General features: G+C 35.6%; 1 long non-coding RNA gene across 1 annotated transcript; it reads right to left on the bottom strand.

Annotated features, from left to right (window-relative positions):
• Positions 1-1508: 1508 nt before the first annotated feature.
• On the bottom strand, positions 1509-22759 carry LOC127628636 (uncharacterized). The gene is made up of 5 exons (XR_007968682.1): positions 22673-22759; positions 3911-3991; positions 2871-2916; positions 2630-2725; positions 1509-1658 (listed from the first exon to the last, which is right to left on the bottom strand). It is a non-coding gene; the product is annotated as an uncharacterized LOC127628636 (long non-coding RNA).
• Positions 22760-22863: the final 104 nt, after the last annotated feature.

The following is a 22863-nucleotide window of genomic DNA, read 5'->3' as shown; positions in this document are numbered from 1 at the left end:
ACACACACACACACACACACGCACATTTATTAAGAGAATATTTCTATTGTTCAATTTTGTTCGTGACATTTCTTCTCTATTGATCTTACCAGAGAACTCTTAAATGAGTCTCTGAAGCACAAAGTCAGAATAAGTTTGTTTTGTCTATTAATTCCTTCACTTGTCTTTTCTGCTGTTAAAATACAAATAATGAAATCACACTTTTATTCATGGTTGAAAATAAATAATTGTGGTTGAAGAAATGAGAATATCTCATGTGAGTAACGTCATCAATGTAACTTCAGGAGAACATGAACAGAGAAACACAAGCAGAAGCCACAACATCAGAACATATTTCAGACTTTATAGTGATCTAAAGCGAGCGGTTCTCATGGACTTCACATTAGTCCACATTCAGAACTGACGTCTGAACAACCTTGAAGACAAAGATATTATCATCAATATTAATTATTGTTAGTATTTCACTATTTTCTGCCTTTTTAAGTCTTTTCAACTCAACTGTAATTTGTTACAATCAAATAATAAATAATTTCCCCCATATAATATTAAGATTTGTTGCACTTTCTTGACAATTAACACATTTCTTCCCAAAATATTTTAAATGCAAATAATTTTATTAGTATGTGAAAATGTTACTGATTTAATTGTAAAGTACGTTTGTAAATATAAATAAATGTATTGGTAAACTATATATCATGTTACTATTTGCTGCATTGATTTTATATTTTAATTCAAATTCTCATTACCAAAATATGTCCAGATGTTTATTTATTTATCATTTTTTTGTCATACATCATCATTTTCTACCATTTTTGTGACATAAACTTTTCGTTCTTTTGATTTTGGGGTGAAATGCCCGGACATGTTCTTGACAAGTTTAGCACAGCATGTACCTGTTCAGGTGAGATCTGTTGTGAATCTTTGTATTTTATGAATGGACCGTTACACTCTGGGTCATCCATTTTTGAAATGTTTATGGACATGATTTGATAAATCTAAAAGTGCAGCTGCAGTTACAATCTGAATTAACACCTGGAGGAACTTCAACTCTTCCATTCTTTCCTTTTTCCCTAAAAATAACATTTGTGATATTCCCAATACATAATAGTGGATATTAAGATTATTTTATAAAAACATGGAAGATAATGATGACATCAGAGTGTGAGCTCATGACTAACAAGCCACACTTTACCTCAAAGTCCACTTTACCTGTCAGCGTTTATAAAAGAACTGTTCAAAGAATAAAATCAATCTGACCCTTTCATACAAACAGATCCACACACTAAATGTGAACAAACTGAATACAAAAACTAAAATGTTTTTTAAAGTGGGGTATTTCCGGGGTAACGCCTGAGCTCTCTTCCTCTCTAGCTTTCACACTTCTTTTAGTTTTTCTTTAGGAACGACGGGATGCGAAACTTTTTCTTCTTTGAGGGCGATTTGTTGGGAGATTCGTCACTGCTGTGACCTCCCACCGCATCATCACCAGCAACAGGCTCCTCCCACACTACCTGAGGGGTGGAGTCTGTCTCACAGGGGCGGGCTCTTCTGCAGGGAGGGTGGTGACTTCAGAGGCCTCATGGGGGGTCAGATCGGGGAGGGTCTATTGAAAGTGGCATTGTCATTCTCGTCTTTGAAGGTCTGCTCGTGTTGTGCCTCTGTGGTGAATGTGGTCAAAATGGAGGGGGAAGATAATGGTGAGTTTGTAGAATGACTTATGACAAGTTTTACATCCAGGGGAAATTTAGACCTCAACAGTTCAGCTCAACTCACACAAAACACAATTTTTTTTTGCTACAATCTCTGAAAAACTAGAATATCTGCAATAGCGCACCGATTTCATGATTTAGATGCAAATTAACACCTTCAATTACATCCTAATGCAATTACTTAGTGCACCTATTATGGTTTTAAACGTGCCCAATTTTGTTGCCCACGTTTTGTTTAAACGTGCCCAAGGTCTCATACAATAGATTTACATGCATCCATGATTAAAAAACACTTTAATTTGCTCATAATTGAACCTTTTTAATCCCCCAGTGTCAAAACCGACTAGTTCAATGATCCGTTCTAAACTCCTCCTTTCAGAGAGCATACTCTGCTCTGATTGGTCAGATGTCCCAGTCTGTTGTGATTGGTCTACCGCTTAGTGTAGTGTTTAAGGGTGGGTCAAAGCAGTTCACGAGCAGCCAATGAAGATGTCTGGATTTACTAATGACCCATTTCAGGTGTTCAGAATCGGTTCTTTCTTTTGGGAGTCAAAAACTCCCAAAACTTTGATTTTCATTCATAAACAGCTTTATGAATGATTTTCATGAACAGATTTTCATTTAACACTACATGAAAGATCATATTTGAAAAAACAAAATAGCTGCTCTTTAACAGAAATGTGTTATATTCACTGTCTGGGAAAACAGAATAACATTTTAAAGTAGATCTCGACAATCTAGAGATGCCAATTACATGGAATATCCACAACTAATAAACTATCAATTAATCGCAAACGTGCAAATCACATTGCAGGAGTCTAAATACCATTTGAATAAACACACCCTCTTGATATATTTCCAATGCATTTGCTTAGTATTAATTGATGAGTGGTGGTGGCGTAGTGGGCTAAAGCACATACATGTAATCAGAAGGTTGCTGGTTCGATCCCCACAGCCACCATCATTGTGTCCATGAGTAAGACACTTAACTCCAGGTTGCTCCGGGGGGATTGTCCCTGTAATAAGTGCACTGTAAGTCCCTTTGGATAAAAGTGTCTGCCAAATGCATGAATGTAAATTCAATATTTGCTTAATTGAGAACAGGAAGATGAGTTAAAAAGGAGTTCAAGTGAAACATCAAACTCAAGCGTGTTTACTCACTATGGTAACAGGTATTCTTGTGCTTTCCCATCTCCTGATTGTGACGCTGCCACGAAGAAGAAAAAGCAGAAGTACAGAGAGAGAATGTCTTTGCAGATCAAATCACAGCCACCGTGTTAAATTAAAAAGAAATGAACAGAAACTTCACAGGAAACACACCAGCAGAAGTAAAGAACGGTTGCTGAGCCATTCTTAAAGACCCCAGAGAAATGAGCATGAAGAGTGAAGGACAACATTAAAAGACAGGTGATTTAAAGACATTTCTCCTGTCGGATTACACCTGAATTTAAAGGGTTTAAATCTATCATGACATTCTGAACCCTAAACTACTGCACATGGATATATGCATGACCATATACATATCTGCCACTATGGTCATTTTTTATTAGCAGTATTTTTCCTAATTAGTCAAATATTACAAGCAGAAACATCGAGGCTTATTTAGTTCCAGTTTAAAACAGAAACATTCTTCTATGCAAAGTTTCAGAACATAAACAGATCGTCTTTACTGCTACATTTCCATGTTTCAATGCTTGAGATCACTTTATGTAACATTGTAATTGTTGCTTTTATATTTGGTGGAAAAAAGCAAACAAATGTGCATTAGATCAGCCATTATATTGTTATTTTTTACATCAAAATAATAAAAAAAAATGTATTAATCATTTTCATTTCATATAGTTTAAAATGTCTATATTGCTGCATCTTTACCAACAACATGCCATATTAAAATCTCTATAAAACTGCTGCATTTAAATAAATATTCAGTTCTGTGATTCTCAAATGAAAAACACTAAAAGTTCATGATAATGTTACAATACTGATTGGAAAATTGCAATAAATTAGAAATAAAAAAAGTGTGTGAGGCCAGATTATTTTCAGATTTTGGATGTAAACAAACTGTTATTGGTCTGTTATTACAAACAGCAATAAATGTTAATTAACAACCATAAAGACAGACATTAGCCGTAATGTTGCAGATATAAACCACTAGAACGAGCCCGTGCTCTGAGAGACCCTTTCTGTCAGGATGAACAAACCTTCTTCTACACACACAGGTGAGCTGGGGGGAGTGCAGGTGACACTGGGAACTTTGCCCTCTTCAATCTCCTGCGTCTGACCTACAGAGAACAGAACAGAGTTTTTCTGTGAGAAACAGTAGGTCGTCAAAAACAGCTCAAATTCAGAAAGCGACACAGATTTTATAAAGGCACGATACAACTTAAAAGATTCAAACGGATGAGGCAGATTCTCTCTCTCATGCACAGTGATGCATGAGTATTCTGCATTGACCAAACACATCAACTAATGGCAAAACTGACTAACCGTGAATCTTGACTTTGTTGTTCTTAAGCCATTTTGCCACAATTTTGGAGGTGTGCTTGAGGTCATTGTCCATTTGGAAAACTCATTTGCGAATGAGCTTTAAGTTCCTGGCTGATGTCTTGAGATGTTGCTTGAATATATACACATAATGTTCCTTCCTCATGACGTCATCTATTTTGTGAAGTGCACCAGTCCCTCCAGCAGAAAAGCACCTCCACAACATAATACTGCACCCCCATGCTTCACGGTTGGGTTGCTGTTCTTCGGCTTGCAAGCCTCACCTTTTTTCTCCAAGCATAACGATGGTCATTATGGCCAAACAGGTCAATATATGTTTCATCAGACCAGATGACATTTCTCCAAAAGTCAGATCTTTGTCCCCATGTGCACTTGCAAACTGAAGTCTCTTTTTTATGGAGGCGCCCCCCCCCACACACACACACACATATAGAGTGTACGCATACACTACGTGATGTAACGTTAGTCTTGTAGATTAGACTAGTCCGGGTGCGCATTTAGATTTTAACGCTTTCACTGTGATTTAGTCGGTTTATATCATTTAATATAGTTAATCTAATATAATATCACATGAAGAGTGCAGCTTTTCTCCAGATGTTATAGTATATTTTTCAATATTCTAGTATGTTTTTATATCAAAGTACTTCTATGAGTTTCCTGGCCTTTGTGTGACTGTTGCGGCAAACCGCCCATCACCCCTCATTCCCTCATTAGTACCAGGTGAAGCTAATCCGCAATAAGTTGCGCGTGCCCAGGCCGGATAAGGCAACGCACCGTTGCTATTGTTTGTGTGCACTGGGAGCTGACGCTACGGCAGACAGCAACGCTGGCTCGAGTATTAGAGCTTGATGTCTGTTTTGAACACTGTGCGGGATTGTGTACTCACCAAAGAACTCTGAAGTGACAGCCGGTAAGCTTGAAGCTCTGCTGGTTGAAAAACACTGAACTTTGTAATGCTTGCTAATTGCTGTTATCAGCGTGTGAATATAGCGTTCAATGAAGCTTTGTAAATCCCGTCATTGTTCTGAAGTAGCATATTTTTAATATATGGTGTTTATTGGTGTAGTGTGTTAAAATATGCCTATTCGTGTATATTTAAATTAATCTACTTAGTTTGCCTGGTTTGATTTGGTAACGGTGTTTGAAATATTTAACAGCTGTCCAAATCATATGGGATACTGCTTAAACCCATTCGATAAATAGAAATATTAACTTAAGTGATTTGACTATATAATTGCATATAGTTTGTTTACTTATTAAAATGGCAATTCATTTATAAATATGGTTAAAAGCATAGGTTATTTCATGGCCTTTGTGGTTAAAGTCTAGTCAATTTAAACCATCCAAATGTGTAAAAGCTATTAATACATTTATTTTGTACTTTATTATGTAGGGTAAATTACGGATGTAATTTGTTATTGAGCTGTATAATACTTTACCATCTTTAATTGAATGTGTATATTCAATTAAAGAATATAGAATATATATCCTTTCTGTAATATATTTAGGTTTGGTGGAATGTTCATGTTTTAAATGGTTTGTTAACTTAAGGTACTGATGTATTTGTAGTGCTGCGCAAAAATGTTAAAATTAAGTCATGTTAAACCTGCTAACTTATGCACTTTATTGGGTTTCCTTGTGAGTAACTGTATGTATGATTATGTTTTTGAAGGTTTTTTACCTACATGAATTGTATAATAAATGGATGGAAGTAATTCACGAGGCCTAATCATTGAGTGGAATCCAGTTTATAACTTCAAATAGTGAGAACTTATCTCCTTCAAGCGTGGGGAAACGCACAGTCAAAGAAACGCTTGACAGTGACTCAGGAGAGAGCATATGAGGTTACTAAAAGTGTTGATGCTGCAGAGGCCACAAAGAGCACCAGCTGTAACAAAATAATGAGCCTAAGGACCTTGAAGATAGACTAAAGCCAAGTTTCTACCAGTAAAAAGATATCAAAAGGCTCTGTGAGATAATGGTGGCAAATAGTATCCATTAATAACGAAGGGGCGCAGAAATGAGGTAATGGCAGATAACAAACTGTATAGAAGAGGAGATTTTGGACTAAGAGAGTCAGAACGGACAGCTGACCGGTCTCATGTTTGTTGGTGTTCAATAAACTACAACTTTGGCATCTGGAACTCAAGACTCCAAGAGTTTTCTTGCATCTTAGAGAGATTAATCGCGATTTTCCACGACAATATCAGATTTTATACAAGTTAAAAAACAAGAAGTTAATATTAAGTGATGTACATTTTAGACACCATATTGCCTGTTTTAGCTCCATTTTACCAACGAAAATAGTTGAAATCTAAGCCACAGCACTGTAATTGCGTCTCTGAGAAACACACCGAGGTGTTTCATTACTGAATGAATCTCAATGACTCACTCATTAACAGTGACTTACTGCCTCCTACTGGCGGTTTAATTTCACATTTAAAGTATCTTTTCATTTTTAAATCATTTCAAATATAAATAATGCAACATTTTATTTTTAAAACCATTGCAAATATTTTGTTGATACTTATTTAATTTGATTGGTAACGGCTCTTTTGTGTCTTCTTATTATTTAATTTGATTACATTTATGAATTTTACACAAAAGATCATGCATGCATATAATTACGTTTAAAAATAAATTTATGGAGGTAAAAATGCCCATAAAAGGTAAAAATCAATTGAAACGTATTAGAAAAAAATATTTCTGTCACTGCTGTGAACTGACCGCCACACACAGAATATGAAGAATATCAAAAACTTTTTTGTTTTTAATTATTGTTATCGATAAATTCCCAGAAAATAGAGACAGATCATTTTTTGTCAATATCGCACACCCCTAATGTTAAGTGTCAAATCAGTGGGCTTGAAAAGAGAAGTCCTCTGTCCCAGACGAAACCTCAAATACTATGTGAAGGACGCAAGATAATTGAATCATTATTATATTACAGCGTGGTGAACCTATGAACCAAACATATTTAAACAACTATTGCTTTGTGTTTTTGACCAGATAAAATGACAGAGAAAAGAAAAACGGACATAAGATAATTTTTCAGTGCAGCAAAACGCAAAGTAAGTAGAAAATTAAGGCAGGCAAAACATCTTTATAAGAATGGGTGCTTATGGAAATACTAATGTCACGGTGTCACAGGCAAAGGATACAGAAAGTACTGAGGGACAGGGAGACCAGGGACAGTCAGGTTTAGAGTCTCAGGTAAGTGTGTTGCTGTTGAGCTTTTGTTCATGTATTTTGGATGTGTGGCTGTTCAGCAGATGAGCACCACTGGCTCACCAAAAAAAGAGTCTTTATTTAGAAGTCTTGCTATTGGGTTGGATGAGGTAGTTATTAGGAGTATGCAACACATCTTCTGTTCCAGAAGTCAGACTGTCCTGAGACAGTGAGAGTAGCGGAAGGGTCAGAACCAGGGAGAGAGCCAGAGAAAGCAGCACAAGCAGATGATATTCCCAGCACCAGCACAGGGGACAGGAGCACAGTTTTTAGTTCAGATCTCAGTGATTGCACAAAGCCATACCAACCACATCCCCAGTGTATCGAAAAACAAATACTTCCAAACAAGTCATTGGCCAAGACTTTCCATGGCTACATTACAGTCCATCAGTGAGAGGGGTCTTGTGTTTTTACTGCAGCAAAGGTGTTTCAAATCAGTACTCTTTAGGTCATAGACCTGACACTGCTTTCATTAGTGCAGGCTTTAGAAATTGGGAAAAAGCCATTGAAAAATGTACAGCACACCAGACCTCCCAAGCCCACTGACATTATGTGACTGTGAGTGCACATCAGTCAAACCTAGTCAGTGCCCAGTTGTCCAGTGCATGGGGTAAACAGCAGGAGGTGGCAAGACATTGCTTGAAGAGAATTGTTAGCTCTGTACGGCATGTGGCAAGGCAGGGACAATCTTTAAGAGCCCATACTGATAAAAGTGGGAATCTGTATCAGCTCCTGAAACTTACGCAGAAGAGGATGTTCCCATTTTATTGAAATGGTTAACAGATCGCACCATTGCATACACAATCCCTAAATCACAGAATGAAATCCTGAAAATGATGGCCAATACAATAATCCGAGGCATTGCAAGTGAGATTAGGTCTCCAACCCTTGTTCAGTTTTCTGTAGTAGTTGATGGTACCCAGGATATTTCTGGTGTTGAGCAGGAAAGTGTCTGTCTGCGCTATGTGGACCATGACCTTGTTCCACATGAGGAATTTATTGGATTATACAGTTTGTCAGAGACAACAGGCCAGGGCATTGCCAAGATGGTAATTGATGTGCTGTTGAGGCTCAATCTGCCCATGTCTGCTTTACGTGGGCAGAGTTACGACGGTGCCTCAAACATGGCAGGAAAGTACAGCGGTGCACAGGCAATAGTGAGAGAGCAGCAGCCATTAGCCCTCTGTGTGCATTGTGGCGCACACTGTGTCAGTCTGATCACACAGGCTGGCTGCTCAGCCTCCCCAATGATCCGGGACTGCCTTTCTTGGGTCCACCAGTTAGGCATCCTTTTTAGTCAGTCAGGAAAATTTAAGAGAATGTTTGAAAACATAGTTACCTCTGAAAATGTACCCATCACTACACTGAAACCGCTATGTCCAACCAGGTGGACTGTGCGCGATTCTGCTATAATAGCTGTGCTAGGGCAGTACGAGCGGGTACTTGGCAGCTTAGAGGAGATGGCAAAAAGTACATCTAGGACAGCTTCAACTGCCAGTGGCTTATTTGAGCACTTCAGCAAAGATAAGACTGTGTTGGGCCTCACACTTGCTTCTGCTGTTGTTGGAGAGCTTGAGTGCCTAAACATTTCACTGCAGAAGAAGACCCAGACTGTGTCTGGTATGCAGGCTGCAGTAGATTGTGTCCGATCCTCTCTTCAGGCTATCTTGAACTGTATGAGAAAGCTACAGCATTGGTTAACTCCACTGAAACGGTTGACTCTATTGAGACCACAAATTCAAGGCGCTTTGCTGGCAAAGCAGTGGATCATTACAGGGGAGAGTTCTTTAAAGTATTGGATTGTGTGGAGGTTCAGTTTGGTGACCGTTTCAATCAAAACAGTCTAAAGACTCTGCAAAATATAGAGAGTGTCCTTCTGACCGGGGTGTTAACTGATGCAATAGTTGAGTACCCTGAGTTGCATAGAGGTACTCTCTCAGTACAGTTGCCCCTCTTTCGCCCCTCTTTCGCCAGAAATACCCCTGTAGCAGCAGTGGCGAGGCAGCAGAGATCCTCAGGGGAATGCCAGTGGAGGTACGGGGGTTGTTTGACCAAGTTGAGGTTCTTGTCAGAATTTTGTTGGTGGTGTCCTCATGTGAAGCTGAGAGGAGCTTCCGTGCATTGCGGAGACTGAAGACATGGCTAAGGGCTACAATGGGCCAAGACAGACTTAACAGTCTGTTAGTCTGCAATGTTCACAAAGACAGGCTGGACAGCCTTAACATAAACAAGATATGCCAAGAGTTTGTGGGGCCTAGTGATACCAGGAAAAATACATTTGGTACTTTTGTTTAGTGCCTGTCCTGTCATGCAAGTTTGATTTAAATTACAGCTATTTTTTATTACTTAATATAGAGCAGTGACTATAACATAATATTTGTATTTGTTACAAAATCATTTTATTTCTTTTATTTGGGGACACTTTTTCACAATATTGACATGTAATATTGACATTTACAAGTGACATTGTAAATTTAAGTTGAAAACATATCTTTTTAACTTAGCTTTTAGTTAAGGGTATTTGTTAATTGAAGTAATAACTTATTTTATTTGTTTTTTTTCCCCCTCTTTCTCCTCCATACTGATCTCACTATACAGTTTTGTGAGGGTATATGTCTAAGAGTGTAGTCATGCTTTCATTTGCTAGTCATGGTAAATGTTTTTATGTATGTTTTAATTATAACTGTGAAGCAACAATGTTGCTATTAAATGTGATATATAAATAAATAAAAGTTGAAGTTAAGTTCAAATTCCATTGTATTTTGGTGGCTTGATTGTGTAAAAAACTTATTTACAAAAAAATGTATGGTTTTGAAGAATTTTTGGGTCAATTTAGTCAGCTTTTTCATTAAACAAGAAAGAAACTTTGAGAAGAAGGATAATGGAACGGTCGTTACACTAATAATAGTAGTAAGGCTTTCCTCGGTGTACACGTATCCTTGCAAGTACAATTGTACCTGTATTATTGGTGGTGCCCCCCGTATAATATAACGTGATTATATTTTGAAGACCAGATGAAAGAAAAGCCGCTGATGCGGGTCTGATTTGATGTGTGCAGTGATCTCTGAGTGCAATGCGCTTCTCCAACACACGAACATTCAGAGAGATCTGGGCCCCGTTTCTCAATAACTATTGATCTTAACTGTTAAAAGCATTTTCTACGAGCGATTTATGAAAGTTCGTTATTTTTAATGTGCAATCAGTGTGTGATATTACACCCGCAAAATGCGACGAGACTCAATTCTGTTCACGAGCTCCTCTCAAAATGCATTTCATGCACGAGTAATTTTGCTCATACAAAATATGTCTCGGAGTCAGAGGTTAAATTGGGCCGGAGCGCACCGGAGCGCAGCTCCGCCGCCTCAGGTCCACAACACACCCTGCCGGAGCTCAGCTCCGTCTCCTTCAGCACCAAATATTGTTATTCCACTTAAATTATTTTTCATCTCCTGACTCCTGGCAAATACATGGCATATGAGACTGAGTAATTAGCAAGACTACACAGAGACACCCAGGCTACATGGAATTATCAGACGTCATAAATGCATTAATCGCTGGTTCAGCACCCCGCCCACAACCATCAGGGGAAAACTGTCACTATTCTAAGACAGCGACGTTACCATGGAAACCCGCTAACGGCTAGAGCGATCGAATATAAAAATAGCATGTAGCTACAACATGTTATATAACTAAAGCATGTTAGTTTACATGTTAAATGAACTACTAAATGAAGAATAACATCAGCTGCGTGAGCATCTAAAGTAATATATTGATTTTTAACAGTTTGCATATACTGTAGGTGCACGACAGTGACGCCAGACTGCTCCTGTCTGTACATGAGCCCATTATTATCCCATTTGTTACCTAATATTTATACACATATTACACAGAAGGAAAGGCTCCTCATTACCATGGTTAGGTCAGTGTGCTAGTCTTAAATAATAGTAATAATAATAATATTAAATGAATGTATTTATGAAAAATAAATACTAGCTGAAACACATCTTGAAACTTCAAACTGCCACTGTTTGTCTAATAAATTTTACCTTTAGATTATTTCATTTGAAACTGAAATATTTTGTCAAAATATAACAGTTACTTTTACTGTAAAATCCTGAAACAAATTTGTAAAGGTGATGTGTGTAATTATTAATATTTTTAACTATTTTGGTAAAGGGGCCACATCGGGCTTTAAGTAGTGCATGGGGGGGGCCACACTGTAATGCTTTTGAGATACAATGTTCTGCATTGATTTGGTTTTTGTAATTTTTAAGGCCAGAAATAGTTGTGTACTCAATTTTCTGAAGTGTATCTGTGACTAATGGGACTATTCTGCAATTGCCTAAAGTATTATATTGCTCTCAAAGATAGATACTTTTCTATCAGGCATTACAAAACTCAATAAAAATATATTTTTTTCCAACTCTACTTCCCTGTTAATTCATTATTCAGTTTTACTAATAATAATAAAAAAAAACTTTATAGAACGTTTAATGTTTCTTGCAAAGCGGGCGAGTTTACTCTTTTTTTTTTTCTTTACCCGTTTACATGCTAAAAGTGTCATGATGCGTTTCTCCTCGATGGTTTTCAACACTCAACAGAATAACACAGGCTGCATGAATATGATAAATAATTACTGCAAGAGTTACATTAACATACAGGTGCGAAGGGACTTCAACGTTTCTAAATTGTACAAATAAAAAATACACTTAGCTACATATTCGTCTCTGGCTTGCAATATTTTCAAACATGTTCCGTTGAAATCCGTTGCCTGCCTGTTAACATTCAAGATAAATAATTATAATAAAATAAGTGAATTGTAAAGTATTTGTCTTTGTTTGAATAACTACTCAACCCTACCTTACACATTAATACTGGAAATAGAGCCCCATTGGTGTAAAAACCCTAAGTCATTTTACGGCGGGATTTTGAATGATGACCATTCACGGTAAATAAGGGCTCCCCCTCCCTACAAAAGCCAATTTAACCACTGCTCGGAGTGACACATGACAAGAAATGCTGACGTGTTTGAAGAAACACACTTTATTATATGTTTAAGAACAGACAAAATAAAAGCCGTCAATGCTCGTGTCTGATTCACTGTTCAGAGGGGTGCAGCGGGACCCTGTCTCGTGCAAAGAGGTTTCACTCATTTTTCTGAAAACTTTGCAAAAAGTATATAAATAAACAAAGACGAAAGTGATTAAATCACAAGGTAATACAAAACATGTTTGCCTTGAACCTAAAACTGACTTCTATTTTTTTTCTCTGTAAGGCAGCATAAATATGACCAAAACGGAATCCAAACACATTTGATAAGAACAAACATTTTTTGGGAACACAATAACTTTTTAGGCTTATTGATTATGAATTATTATAATTATCTTTACATTTATAATTGTCTTTAGTTCTTAAGTTGTATGCTAGTAATTTTCACCTGTTGCTGTTACTGATACTTGCGTTATGGCAAAATGAGGCAAGACTGTAAATGTTTGGATTTGGGGAGGTGGTTATATAGAGGATGTTTTTATCACTTTGTTATTTCTATTGCTTTTTCGTTTCGTATAAAGTGTAATTTGAATTTAGAAATGTCTTTTCGTGAGTTTTTCGTGTTTCAATAAATTAATAATTTTTTTAAAGCAAAATCAATAAAGCAGAAATATTCACCGACCTTGGAGATTGATCATATAATCGAATATTGATATTTTAAATGTGATTATCACATTTTTGTCAAGCCCAAAAGTGAAGTTAATTTTTTCATGATGTAAAATGAAGTAATTTTATGGAGACCCGCACAAACACGTGTTCACAATTCCATATTGCTACATGTTACCTATTAATATTTGCATATTTGTTTGTTTTTGAGTAGTCTATGGGCAAGATTAACATTTTATTTGATCGAAAAACTTTGTTTATGGAAATAGTAAATTATTCGTTTGTGGTATGGCTCTTTTGAAAAAAATGCATCACCAAAACTTAAAAGAATTGATTCCTTAGTGAAAAAAGGTTCCCGGACCCTGATTTAGCCAATAGAGAGAATTTTTTTGTTTTTGATTGTTTGTACTTCAGAGGTGCAATACAATCTAATATCGTTAAGCAGAATGAATAAAATAATCAAATTAACTCACCAGGGCTGGATGTGGTTTGAGCAGGAGTTAATAATAACGTTTTAAAAGCAAATAGTGGAAGAATGAATAAAACGGGAATAATGGCCAACAGGCTTGACAGTAGAGAGAGGACTGTAAGCAGTAATATTGAAAACAATGGGCTTATGAGCTGAAAAAACATGCATCTTCTATAACAATACTATCAACGGGAATTCCATAAGACAAAATAAGATCAATATGTCCAAAAACATGAGTGGCGCTCGTTATATGCTGGTTAAAACCAAAGCAGTCCAAAACATTATTCAATCCGGTAACCAAAGGTCTACCGGGACAACACACGTGAATATTAAAATCCCCCAGCAACAACATACGGTCATACAGTGGGACTATAAGAGATAATAATTCAGAGAATTCTACTATAAAGTCTTTGTCCAGCTTAGGAGGTCTGTAGATCAGAGCACAAATAATAGAGGCAGACTCCATTAGGACACACTCCAGCTCGAATGTAGAGAATGACCCGACAGAAACTGTTTGAAGTTTAAACAAGTTCTTAAAAACCACAGCCACACCGCCACCCTTTCCAACACTCCTAGGGGAACTTATAAAACTGACAAATTTAATAAAAAATTGCTGACTCACCAGAAGCCCACGTCTCCGTCAGGAATAGAAAGTCCAAATCCCGACTGATAAAAAAGTCATTTAAAATGAAAGTCTTATTGGATGCCGACCTGGAGTTTACCAGCGTCAGCTTTAACCCTTGTGCATCAATTAAAAAAAGTTACACATGGGTTCATTATGGACAAAAATGGCCATGTCCAAAAACTGTCATAAAAATATTATAGATTTATATTTTTTTCCACTTTCACTGACATAATTTTTTTAACCATCAGCTTTAATCATAATGACCAAACATTCATTCATTTTTAGAATTTTAACCCTTTAAACGCTGGTTTGTTTACATAATGCCACTGTTGTTTTTTTAGGAAAAAATGAAAAATAGTAATAATTTTCAATTTAATAGATGCTAAGCAGATTTTTTTTTTTTTGATTATTATAGCCTCGGATATGTCAATGATTAACAACAACATTCATTTTGATGCTTTCATATTTTTTATTTATCAGATTTAAAAAAGCTACCACTCAGGTCCATAATGGACAAAAATGGCCATGTCAAAAAGTGTCATAAAAATATTATAGAATAATATTAATATTTATTAATTAATATTTATTTAAAAATAATATTTTTTTCTACTTTCACTGACTTATATTTTAACCAGAATCAGTTCTAATCATAATTACCAAACATTCATTTATTTTCAGAATTTTAACACTTTAAACGCCGGTTTGTTTACATAATGCCACTGTTGTTTTTTATAAAAAATATAATAATTATAATTATTTTCAATTTAATAAATGCTAAACAGAATTTTTTTTATTTTTATTATTAGAGCCTCAGACACATACAATCCACACTCTGAAATCCATACCAACACACTCACACAATTATATATTCATAATGTATCTAATTGGCTCTATAATATGCATAAGCCAAAAACAGCAGAAAACAACAACAAAAGCGATGATATGCCAAACCTGAAAAAATGGTTAAACTTATTATGATGGCGGTTATCTAGAATACATAGATCAATTAAATATCTTTTTGACATGTCTACACTTACTACTGGAATATACACTCCTATTCCTGTAATTCTTGTGGTTGGATCTTTTGATCCATCTGTATATATTTGTAGACTTTCATCACATTTTCCCTGAACATGCTTTTTTACATCAGATGTTATTGTGGCCATTTCCTCCCAATCCCTTTTCTTTTCTAATATTTCCAGATAAATTTCAACCTCAGGAAAAGTCCATGAAGGTATCTCTCCCCATACAGGTGACATATTACACTCAGTCTCTGCAATCTGATATTTTTCTGTTAAGGAGCTAACACTCCATCCAAATCCCCTTTCTTTTTTGTTCACATATTCCCAACAGTTATTTAATACCTCAGTACCAATGTGATTTCCAACATAACTCTTCATATATTTCTAGTATATCAGTGATCATTTTACTCTACGCAAATTAGGGCTGCACAATTAATCGAAATAAAATCGAAACTGCGATATGACCTTGTGCGATTATTAAATTGCAAAGGGCTACAATTTAATTAAGTAAATAAATAGTCTTCTCCCTTCACAGTGTATTTGCGCTGCTCTGTCCAGTCTATATTAAGTTAGAGCATTGTTACAGTGTTTTCAGAGCCAGGGCCGGCCCAAGCCTTTATGGGGCCCTAAGCAGGATTTGATTTGGGGGCCCCTCGGTGCTCGATCCCAATGACCACAGAAGTAGAAGGACCTATAAGGAAATTACATTAATAATTTTAATTAGAAATATTAATCTCAGGATATTCTACAGTAAACTGAGCAAATACAAAGGCTGCTGTGCTATTAACTTACCAAATCCGCTGAGGTTGAAACAGACATGGAAGGAACAGTAGGATCAGTGGATGCACGTGCTGGGAAGTGCTCCTCGTCTGCAGATGAAAATAATAATAATAAAAGCTAGCCATGTTAGATGTCATATTAGAATGCAACTGTCTGTCAAAAACAAAGGCATGGTTTATCCATATAAATATATTGATCTGGGATTGTTGAAAAATCATCATCATATGTAGCACTGGAACTTGGGGCAGGTGGCGTTGGTTGTGCCCCTCCTCCTCAACAGTGCTCCTAGGGAAGTTTCATAAGAGGACATATTTGACAGAACAGAATGTTATTTTCTCAACACAAATTATTATGCACAGCAGCAAGTCATCTGTACTCCTAAAACAACAACTCTTAATCTATAACTAGCTAACTGAGGCATAATGATATTGGAATATAATAGCAAAGACCCCAAAATTGTAGACTAATGTAAATAATGTTAAGTTGTTATCAGTACTAAGTTTATGGAACAGAAGCTTATTTTTATTACAGAAATATATACTCAGGAAAGTTATTTTTTACACAGAAGACAAAAACTTTAATCTAAAACTTGCTAAGTAATATGTTGTACTATAATATAATAAGATGTCAAGGCTATTTACAGATGTTTAATCAAACTTTCATAAAAAATAAGATATGCTACATTGGCTATGTTAACTAACTAGCCAGCTAATGTTAGCTCCTAACATAGCCTAGCTACTTAACATACCTTTATCGTGCTGTTTATCTCTTCCTCTGTTTTCTTCTTTTTCCTTTTCTCTGCACCAGAGGTTATGTCCTTTTTTGTGACATTGCTGTTTTGCTGTCTGAATGTGTTTGCATCCTGCAGCCCATTAACATAATATTGCATTTAATATTGCGTTTCTGTATAATTACAATTGTCCATTGACAGTATAATCACAAAAAAAAAAAAAAAAAATCAAGCTGTCATTTCATGTGCTCTTGGGGGCCCCCTGGTGGCCACGGGCCTTAAGCAGCTGCTTAGTTCGCTTATGCCTTGGGCCGGCTCTGACTAAAATGCAAAGCTTGTCAAGACTTACCTTCCCAGCCTACTCATTTGATATACCGACAAATTAATTAAGAAGATCAATCAAGATAATTTAAATTTTATATGGAAAAATATCATTATGTAAATAAAAGCGATAAAGTGAAACCTGCCAAAAAAGGGGGGTTAAATGCCATTGACTTTGACCCAATGAATGGTACCATCAAATTAAAATGGTTACAAAATTGTATTATAAAAGTGATAATTTCTGGTTTGATTTCCCCTTCAAAATCTTAAAAATGTTTGGTGGCATACATTTCTTATTAAGATGTGACTTCAACATTTCCAAACTACCGAATAAGCTTTCAACTTTCCATCAACAGGTTCTCCAATACTGGAAACTCATATACAAACATAACTTTACTCCTCACACGGTCCCAATATGGAATAACAGAAGTATATTAATTAAGAGAAAATCTTTTGTCTACAGTGAATGGATGGAAAAGGGTGTCTGGTCGATTGTTCATTTATTAGATAATTGTGGTAACTTTTTAACATTCAGGCAATCCCACAAGCTCTGATCTTCATTTTAGTAAAAGGCATGTTAACATACTCTGTGGTTATTCCTCGAGAGCCCACGTTAATCATAGATGCATATAATTTCTTAGATAAAAATAAATGTAATAACACATTTTTTAGAAATGTCCTCACTTCGATCTGCTTCCCTTCACCATTGAAGAGAAAACATATCTTCCAGAAATGTACCAGCAATTGTTTAGTGAAGATAAGAACCAGTTACCTTTCTTTTCCTATTTCACCAAAGGTAAAATAAGTTCACTTCAAAGTGATGAATGAGATTTATCCATGTAACAACTTCTTGCATCAAAGATTTAATATGGATGTGAATGTTTGTACTTTCTGTGATTCTGACATTGAAACCGCAGAACATCTCTTCTTCTCTTGTACTGTAACCCAGACCTTCTGGGATGCTTTCCAGTACTGGATCATGTACGATACACAAAATATCCCAATCTTAACATATGAATACGTTAAATTTGGACTTCAAATGGAGAACAGAACAACTGAGTTTGGAGTGAATAATCTGATTTTAATGGCCAAATATTTCATACGCAAATGTCGATTTCTTAAAACATCCCGTCTTTAATGCCTTTCTAAATGATATAATTCTGTATAAACAATCCCTGAAATGTTGCAAAACAAAAAAAGCCCTAATTGTTCATGAATACTTATGTATCCTTATGAATCCTTAGTGTCTACTGCTGAGTCCCTTGGTCTCTTTTCCCTTCATTTATTTTTGTTTGTTTGGTTTTGTTTTTTGGAAAATGTATCAATGTTGTACTCCATATTCAATTCATGTTGTAAGATTGATTGAATATGATTGCAATGTGCCTTGTTGTATGTTTGATATGAATCTTTAATAATAAAAAAAAAAGTTTCCGTCAAAAAAAAAGAAAAGAAAAGAAAAATTCGGTTTTGACACTCAGGGGCGGGGCCCAATCCTTTCTGTTAACAAATGCTATTTCCTGCTGACCAAATACTGTATTGATTGGCTGCATCTCTTCGAATCTCTCGTGATTGGCTGTTGTTGGACGAGAACAGACAGAAAGCGGGAACTTTTTATTTTTGACAAGAAAAAACAATCAAAACTCTCTTAGTGGAGAAATAAGAAATATACATCAATTGGAACAATACAATTATTGTCAGTGTAAATGAAAGAAAAGCGTCCCCTACACAATACTGAACAACAAAAAAGCAAACAACAAGGGGGTATTGGTTTAAAAAAAAAAGTCTCGAGATCAAAAGGCTTGAGAAATAATTTAAATATTAAAGAAAACATTTAAATAAAAGCATCCTTTAGACGTAGCAAGTGGATATTTATCGAAACAATTGTCTGGATATATCACTACACATCTTTCTTGCAATTTTACTAGATTTTACTTATTTCAGTGAGGAAAATACGATTTATAATCGTTCATAAACCATGAAAAAGAAGGCTTGGAATATCTCCACTTACTATAATGAATGATATTTACCCATGAGGACAATCAATATTAACCACATCAGAAAGGGATGAATCTACATTATGGATCCATATAAAAGAGAATTTGTGATAAGTCAAACATCAGGATGTCATCAATCTTAAATGACAGCCAATAATGTAAATCAGACCAAAAGCTTTTGGCCATAGGACATACAAAGAACAAGTGTTCCAGAGTCTCATCAGCTGCCTCACAAAATACACACGGATCTACTTCCAATTTAAACCTCTTTCTAACAAAGTTATAAATCATTTTAAAGTGAGTCTCTTTGACTTTAGGGGAAATGGGCCATTTGATGAATTTGAAATGTGGTTTATCTATGGACAAGGCATTCATATTTGGAATTTGTACACACAATCCTCTATTATAATCCCAAAACATGTTGTTATATAAATACATTTGTTATAACATTTTCTGCAATGTAAATTACATTCATTAATTACTAGATTTGGTAAGGTTGGTGAAAGTCCATCACCAGTAGACTGGAGATACAGTGAGTGGGAGCATTACGGCCCCACAGAACGATGGGTAATACCAGACTGTTTCCTGTCATGTTTTCTGTGATACTGAAGAGATAGAGAGATATTAGATATATGTATTATTAGAGACACTTTTTACCATATTGACATTTCCCCAAAAGTAAGATATTTGTCCCCATGTGCACTTGCAAACTGTATTCTGGCTTTTTTATGGTGGTTTTGGAGCAGCGGCTTCTTCCTTGCTGAGCAGCCTTTCAGGTGATGTCGACATAGGACTCGTTTTGCTGTGGATCTAGATACTCGTCCACCTGTTTCCTCCAGCATCTTCACAAGGACTTTTCTGTTGTTCTGGGATTGATTTGCACTTTTCACACAAACTACGTTCATCTCTAGGAGACAGAATGCATCTCCTTCCTGAGCGGTGTGATGTCTGTGTGGTCACATGGTGTTTATACTTGTGTACTATTGTTTGTACAGATGAACGTGGTGCCTTCAAGCGTTTGGAAATTGCTCCCAAGGATGAATCAGACTTGTGGAGGTCAACAATGTTATTTCTGAGGTCTTGGCTGAATTATTTTTATTTTCCCATGATGTCAAACAAAGAGACACTGAGTTTGAAGGTCTTAAAATACATCCACAGGTACACCTCCAATTCAGTACACCTCCTATCAGAAGCTAATTGGCTAATTGTCTAATTGTCTAAAGGCTTGACATAATTTTCTGGAATTTTCCAAGCTGCTTAAAGGCACAGTTAACTTACTGTATGTACAATTCTGACCCACTGGAATTGTGATTATAGTCAATTAAAAGTGAAACAATCGGCCTGTAAAACAAATTGTTGGAAAAATTACTCATGCACAAAGTAGATGTCCTAAACGACAATTTTTTTTATATATATTAAATCTGTGGAGTGGTTAAAACATTTGTTTTAATGACTAAGTGTATGTAAACAACTTAAAAACTTAACAACTATTGGAAATAACTTAATTGAAAGTAATAATTGTTTTTACACTAAAATCATGTTGTTACGATGCATAATAATGACATCTTGTGGCTATACTTAAAAAAAAAAAAAAAAGAAAGAAAAGCCAGATTCACTTCCATTGTAAAATTGTATTCTTTTTTTTTTAAAAAGGGAGGAGTCAAAATACATTTTTGCATTAATTAATATTATGCCAAAAACACTGTTAATTGAGCTAAACTCTCAACCGGAACACTCCTTTAATTGGTCCTACGGTCTGCTAAAATAAAAAAAGTAATTTTTTAAGTGATTTTTAAAATAGACTACATACATTCCACATAGCCTCTCACTTATATGAGCTCATAAACGATGCATGCTAATAAAAGAGTTAGCTAAATGCAATTTAAAATAGTTTTAGTTGTAGGATAGCATGACACAACAGGAAATGTCAATTACCCAAACAACAAAAAACACAGTCTCCGAAATTCCAGAAACACAAAAATGAGAAAGTACAAAAACTGAAGCTCTGAAATTCAAATAAACTGCAGATATTAATGAAAACTGTATCAATTAACTTATGACTATTCATAGCTATTATATAGCATGTAGCCTACACTGTTCACAGTATGCAAATTTAATAGTAATAATAATTATTATAGTAATGTCTGAACCAAAGAATCCTTCTTGACTCATTATCTGATCAGACGGCTAACACAAAAATCCAATATGGAAAATAACCACATAATAACTGGCCAATATGTGAAACATGAAATAAGAGCATTTTCCCAAATAGAGCGAAACGCAGATCATTAGAGATTCAGGAAGAGGGCTGAACGATTTGGGGAAAAAAATCGAATTGTGATTATTTTAAAAAAAAGATTGCAATTGCGATTTGAACTGCGATATGATTAACATGTGATTTATTTTAACCAAAATTTAAACAAATGTGCCCGTGCTTTACTGCCGACCAGAAATACTAGAAAGTGTTTTCACAATTGAAATATTTGCTTTGTAAAAATATTTTTGTCGTATTTATAAAAGGTTCAGTTCACTTTTCATCATTGCTTTTTGAAACTTTGTCAACTTGAATATTATTGCAATAAAAATAATAATAATAAACTTAATAAAAATTATTATAGAAATATATTATTGTATAGTAATATTTATCATTATTACCATTTATTATTATTATTATTTTAATAATCTAACCCTATTGAACGATTCTGTAAGCGCTGATCCAATTCAATCCAACAAAAACACCCTTTAACTAGTTTCTGCTTCGACATTAACTGAAATGTTAAGATGGCCATAAATAACAATAATTACTATTATGATTCATAACAACTGTAATCAATGTTCACTTTTCAGCCAAGCAACATAATAATGACTAGAAACAATTGGATTGGGTTTTCCAAAGTGTCAGAATTTACCAACCAGAAAATGTTCTGAAATTAAACCCTTTCAAAGTAATCAATGACTGTTCATCCATACACACGGTCACAGCACGAGAGGACAGATTCACTGACCAACACTTTTCCACAACGAATGAATTCAGATATTTCAATTTAGCCATAAATGAGGTGTTCATTTTCCCCCACATGATACTGGTGTTCATATCATAATTTGCATCGGCATCACAACCTCAATATCAATGCTGTACTGGCAAATGTGCATTGCAATGCACATAACATGTAATATTATTTGCATGGGTGCAACTAAAGCAGGTGCTGGTGCCACATTTTCAACAGGCCCAAATAAACCCTGATGTGGCCCAGCCTGAGACCGAGTTTTACACCCCTGTTTTAATCTATTCTTTGACTAACATGCTGTATAAATACTGTAGTGATATCATGGTAAAGTGCTGGTATCAGATGGTAATACAATGGTGTATATGTACATATATGCATGTAATTTGGTACTCTTTTATAACATATGTGTATTTATAGTGGGTATAGTGCAGATAGTGTGTGTCTCATTGTTTTTATGTGTATATATTGAAAAGAGTAGATAATTAGTGTATAATGTATGCCAGTATGAAATAGTGATTTGAGTGTGTGTGTGTGCATCTCTGTGTTTATCATTATTATAATATGACAGCACATCTATATGAGTGTCCGGTCGCGTCAGATTAAATGTCGTTGTGTGTTTTACTCACCGGAGCGGATATTTATCGCCTCATGATCGTTCTGTCGGTGTTATTTATGAAAATATAGCGTTAATTCCGCAGCGGCTCACTGGTCAGCTGACGGAGGCGTGCTCTTACGTCATTGCGTCATATGAGTGGCGTCATCAACGTGATCTCTGCTGCCCCCAGCGGACAGTCTGTACACTGTAAGGTGTGTCACT

Source organism: Xyrauchen texanus, chromosome 35, assembly GCF_025860055.1.
Source record: "Xyrauchen texanus isolate HMW12.3.18 chromosome 35, RBS_HiC_50CHRs, whole genome shotgun sequence".
NCBI lineage: Eukaryota > Metazoa > Chordata > Actinopteri > Cypriniformes > Catostomidae > Xyrauchen > Xyrauchen texanus.
Note: the sequence above shows the minus strand (reverse complement) of the source record. Positions and strands in the feature narration are given on the sequence as shown.